This window comes from Ornithorhynchus anatinus, chromosome 14 (assembly GCF_004115215.2).
Source record: "Ornithorhynchus anatinus isolate Pmale09 chromosome 14, mOrnAna1.pri.v4, whole genome shotgun sequence".
Classification (NCBI taxonomy): Eukaryota; Metazoa; Chordata; class Mammalia; order Monotremata; family Ornithorhynchidae; genus Ornithorhynchus; species Ornithorhynchus anatinus.
Window position 1 is genome coordinate 26,189,275 of NC_041741.1, and position 6,000 is coordinate 26,195,274.

Consider the following 6,000-nt stretch of genomic DNA (forward strand, 5'->3'; position numbering starts at 1 on the left):
GGCCCAGAGAAGTGAAGTGACTTGCCCACAGTCACAGAGCTGCCAAGTGGCAGAGCAGGGATTCGAACCCATGACCCCTGACTCCCAAGCCCAGGCTCTTTCCTCTGAGCCACGCTGCTTCTCTGATTCAGTCATATTTGTTGAGCTCTGTGCAGAACACTGAACTAAGCGCTCAGAGTGTACAATTCGGCCACAGAGAGAGGCCATCCCTGCCCAATGACGGGCTCACAGTCTAATCGGGGGAGACGGACGGCAGAGCAAAACAAAATAATAATAATAATGATGGCATTTGTTAAGCGTTTACTATGTGCAAAGCGCTCTTCTCAGCGCTGGGGGATACAAGGTGACCAGGTTGCCCCACGTGGGGCTCACAGTCTTCATCCCCATTTGACAGATGAGATAACTGAGGCCAGAGAAGTGAAGCGACTTGCTCAAAGTCACACAGCTGACAAGTGGCGGAGATGGGATTAGAACCCACGACCTCTGACTCCCAAGCCCATGCTCTTTCCACTAAGCCACGAATGAAACATCATAATCACGATAAATAATAATAATGGCACTTGTTAAGCGCTTACTAAGTACAAAGCACTCTTCTAAGCGCTGGGGAGGACACGAGGTGATCAGGGCGTCCCACGTGGAGCTGACAGTCTTCATCCCCCTTTTACAGAGGACGTCACTGAGGCCCAGAGAAGTGAAGGGACTTGCCCCAAGTCACACAGCTGACAAGCGGCAGAGCCGGGATTTGAACCCATGGCCTGGGACCGCCTCAGCCCCTTGCTCTTTCCACTGAGCCACGCTGCTTCTCGCCCCGTAGCCTCGCCCGGCACTGTACTAAGCACCCGGGTGGGTACGAGCCCAATCGGGCCGGACACCGGCCCCGTCCCACGTGAGGCTCACAGGCTCAGTCCCCATTTTCCATAGATGAGATAAGCGAGGCATGGAGAAGGGAAGTGACTTGGCCAGGGTCCCACAGCAGGCGGGGATTAGAACCCAGCTCCTTCCCACTCCCAGGCCCTGGGTCGATCCACAAGGTCCGGAGGAGGGTGAAGAAAAGCGTTAGAATAATAATGTCGGTATTTGTTAAGCGCTTACTACGTGCCGAGCACTGTTCTAAGCGCTGGGGTAGATACAGCTCTGCCACTTGTCAGCTGTGTGACTGTGGGCAAGTCACTTCACTTCTCTGGGCCTCCGTTACCTCATCTGTAAAATGGGGATTAACTTCGAGCCTCACGTGGGACAACCTGATTCCCCTGTATCTCCCCCAGCGCTTAGAACAGTGCTCTGCACATAGTAAGCGCTTAAGAAATACCAACGTTATTATTATTACAGGGGAATCAAGTTGTCCCACATGAGGCTCCCAGTCTTCATCCCCATTTTACAGGTGAGGGAACTGAGGCACAGAGAAGTGAAGTGACTTGCCCGGGGTCACTCAGCTGACAAGCGGCAGAGCCGGGGATCAAGGGCAGCTCTCTCTGCCCACCCACCTCCCCCGCATCGAGTCAAATCGTTCGGCCTGGGACCTCGGTTTTGATCGCTCTCCCTGACTTGGAAAAAAATCATAATCCTAAACTAAGCGCATACGCTGTGCCGTGCGCTGCACTAGGCGCTGGGTAGCTCGGTCAGTGCTATTTAATAATAATTACGATGATGGTATTTGTTAAGCGCTTACTATGTGCCATGCGCCGTCCTCAGCGCTGGGGTAGATCAATCGGTGGTATTTAACAATAATAATAATGCCGAGGATGATGGTATTTGCTAAGGGCGTACTGTGGGCCTAGCACTGTTCAAAGCGCTGGGGTAGATAGAAGGTTGTCAGGTTGTCCCGTTTTACAGATGAGGTAACTGAGGCACAGAGCAGTGAAGCGACTTGCCCAAGGCGCGCAGCGGACAAGTGGCGGAGCCGGGGTTAGAGCCCACGACCTCTGACTCCCAAGCCCGGGCTCTTTCCACGGAGCCACGCTGCTTCTCTGAGTGCTTCCTAAATGTAGAGATCCAAGCAGCGTGGCTCGGTGGAAAGAGCCTGGGCTTGGGAGTCAGAGGTTATGGGTTCGAATCCCTGATCTGCCACTCGGCAGCTGTGTGACTGTGGGCGAGTCACTTCACTTCTCTGTGCTTCAGTTACCTCATCTGTAAAATGAGGATTAACCGTGAGCCTCACGTGGGACAACCTGATGACCCTGTATCTACCCCAGCGCTTAGAACAGTGCTCTGCACATAGTAAGCGCTTAACAAATACCAACATTATTATTATTACTAAATCCATCTGGCCGGATTAACAGACACATCCCCTCCCTGCAACAGAAAAGTTGGATGCAATCCATGTCTGAAATTTGGGCCAGTCGCTTCATTTTTCATTCTTTCTTTCTTTCTTTCTTTCTTTCTTTCTTTCTTTCTTTCTTTCTTTCTTTCTTTCTTTCTTTCTTTCTTTCTTTCTTTCTTTCTTTCATTCATTCGTATTTATTGAGCGCTTACTATGTGCAGGGCACTGTACTAAGCGCTTCGAATGTACAAATCGGTAACAGATAGAGACAGTCCCTGCCCTTTGACGGTTTACGGTCTAATCTGGGGAGACAGACAGACAAAAACAATGGCAATAAATAGAATCAAGGGGATGTACATCTCATTAAAACAATAGCAATAAATAGAATCAAGGCGATGTACATCTCATTAACAAAATAAATAGGGTAATAAAAAATACATACAATTGAGCAGACGAGCACAGTACTGAGGGGAAGGGAAGGGAGAGGGGGAGGAGCAGAGGGAAAGGGGGGAAAAGGGGGCTTAGCTGAGAGGAGGTGAAAGGGGGGTAGAGGGGGAGCAGAGGAAAAAGGAGGAGCTCAGTCTGGGAAGGCCTCTTGGAGGAGGTGAGCTCTAAGTAGGGCTTTGAAGAGAGGAAGAGAATTAGTTTGGCGGAGGTGAGGAGGGAGGGCGTTCCCGGGCATATTTCTATACCATGGGCTCACAATCTTAATCCCCATTTTACCAATGAGGTAAATGAGGCACAGAAAAATTAAGCGACTTGCCCCAGGTCACGCCGCAGTCAATTGGCTGAGCAGGGATTAGAACCCAGGCCCGTACTCTTCCCGCTAGGCCACGCTGCCGCCGAGCGCCGGCTTGGGAGATGGAGATCACAGGTTCAAATCCCGGCTCTGCCATTTGTCAGCTGTGTGAACTTCTCTGTGCCTCAGTTACCTCATCTGTAAAATAGGGATGAAGACTGTGAGCCTCACGTGGGACAACCCGATGACCCTGTATCTACCCCCGCGCTTAGCACAGTGCTCTGCACATAGTAAGCGCTTAACAAATACCAACATTATTAAGACGATCAGAATAGGCGACCGTCCCTGGCCCACTCCGAGCTCGATCCAAGAGGTCGGGAGAGCAGGGCTGTCACCCCTGTAGTACAGATGCAGGCCAAAGTTACAGAGAGGTCAAGGGACTCGCTCACGGTCACACAGCAGGCCAGGGCTAAAGCCGGGACTAGAACGAGGGTTTCTTGATTCCCAGAGCCATGTTCTTCGCACTACGACCTCCGTCTCCCTAGGGATTCGGTGTAAGGAAAAAAATGCTAGCAAAAGTTCCTGCTCGTGGAGGACAGTGCATTTGCTAGGCCCGCCCCAGTCCTACCAGAGAAACCCCGGACAAGATACGGTTCCCTCCTGTCAGCCAGGACAGCCGACACTGACCTCAAAGGACCCAAGAGTTGCTTAGTTAATAGTTGTGTGGTAGGTATTGAAATGAGTCAGGAAGTAAAGGCAACGGACACCTCCGTGAAGGTTTCTCACATATGGCGCATTTCATGAGGTGAACAGGCCCAGCAGAAGTCCTGAAAGGCAGCTAATGCGGACAAAAGCTACCAAAGCCACAGCCTGATGAGTAACGGTGTCGTTTTATCTTCGGCAGCCTGCGCTGAACATTTCCTCTGAGCATTCATTCATTCATTCAATAGTATTTATTGAGCGCTTACTATGTGCAGAGCACTGCACTAAGCGCTTGGAATGGACAGATCGGTAACAGATAGAGACAGTCCCTGCCCTTTGACGGGCTTACGGTCTAATCGGGGGAGACGGACAGAACGATGGCGGTAAATAGAATCAAGGGGAAGCAGAGCACGGTACTAAGCATTTGGGAGAATAGAATAGAACAGAGTCGGTAGACACGTTACCTGCTCACAACAAGCTGAAGGAGGTCCTGTAGGTAAAAAACCAGATAGTTGATCCTATTTACTGAGCGCTTACTAGGTACAGAGCTCTGTATTAAGCGCTCGGGAGAGTACACTTCTCTTCCCCTCTTCGAAACCCTACTTAAAGCTCACCTCCTCCAAGAGGCCTTCCCAGACTGAGCTCCCCCCTTTTCCCTCTGCTCCCTCTACCCCCCTTCACCTCTCCGCAGCTAAACCCTCTTCTCCCCCCTTTCCCTCTGCTCCTCCCCCTCTCCCTTCCCCTCCCCTCAGCACTGTACTCGTCCACTCAACTGTATATATCTACATTACTCTATTTATTTTGTTAATGAGATGTACATCACCCTGATTCCATTGTTTTAATGAGATGTTCTTCCCCTCGATTCTATTTATTGCCATCGTTCTTGTCTGCCCCTCTCCCCCAATTAGACCGTAAGCCCGTCAAAGGGCAGGGACTGTCTCTATCGGTTACCGATTTGTACATTCCAAGCGCTCAGTACAGTGGTCTGCACATAGTAAGCGCTCAATAAATACTATTGAAAGAATGAATGAATACAATTCAACAATAAACAGAAGCATTCCCTGCCCACAACGAGTTTACCCTTTGTGCACGTCACAGTTTACTACAATCCCGTCTGCCTACCTGCTGGTTGGACTCCAAGCCCCAGGAGGAACAGGACTGGAAAAGATGAGAGAGTTTGAGTAGCAGCGTATACATCCTCTGAACTGTAAACTCCTTGTGGGAAGGGAACCGCACCTATCAAATCCGTTGTGCCATACTCTCGCAAGTATTTAGTACAGTGCTCTGTGCACACAGTAAGCGCACAATAGTCACCACTGAGCGACCCTATATCGTCAACACCGGCAGTTTTCCACGATTCCCTAATTACGGCACTTCTTAAGCTCTTACTATGTGTCAAGCACTCTTCTAAGCGCCGGGGTTATTACGAGGGAGTCAGGTTGGATCCAGTCCCTGTTCCACGTAGGGCTCACACTCCTCATCTCCATTTGACAGATGAGGTCTCCGGGGCCCAGAGAAGTGAAGTGACTGGCCCAAGGTCACACGGCAAGTGTGAGGAGCCGGGATTAGATTTTTATTTTTATTTTAATTATTGTTGTTAAGAGGTAGGTTGAGCCAATGTCATATCCCCATTTTAAATGAATAAATGAAGGCTAGGAGAGCTTAAGTGACTTGTTCAACATTATTCATTCATTCATTTAATAGTATTTATTGAGCACTTACTGTCAGCAGAGCACTGTACTAAGTGCTTGGGAGAGGACAATATAACAATCAACAGACACATTTCCTGCCCACAGTGAGTTTACAGCCTCACTTAAGGGCTAGCCTCATCATCAAATGACTAGAGGGGATCACAACCAAAGATGTTCTCATATGAAACCAGTCCTCTAAGCACTGAAACTCTGCTCAGGCTCAGTGCAGCTTTACTGGTGGAGCCCACGAGGTGTGCGAATGACAGCAGGATACCCCAACAGTTGCTGCCTGCTGAGCTGAAACTGGAAAACCAAAAGCCAGGACAGAGGAAATGTTTTTCAGACAGAGTAAACCGAAACCTCAGACAGTCCTGCATTTCGGATGAAAACTGAAAGTCAGACACCAAGGAGAGACCAGCATGGCACGCTGCAGTCAAGGAACGAGTGGCTGTCTTTGAACAGAAGCTCTAAAAGGACAGAAAGACGAGGCGGTTAGAGCGGAAACGGTGCTGGGCACTTCACACAGTCAAGCACAGCAGCATAAGAATCAGCTTTTGGGTGTGTCAAGTGCAACAAGGATCTTGGCTCCTGCAGTGGGCCTTTTAACC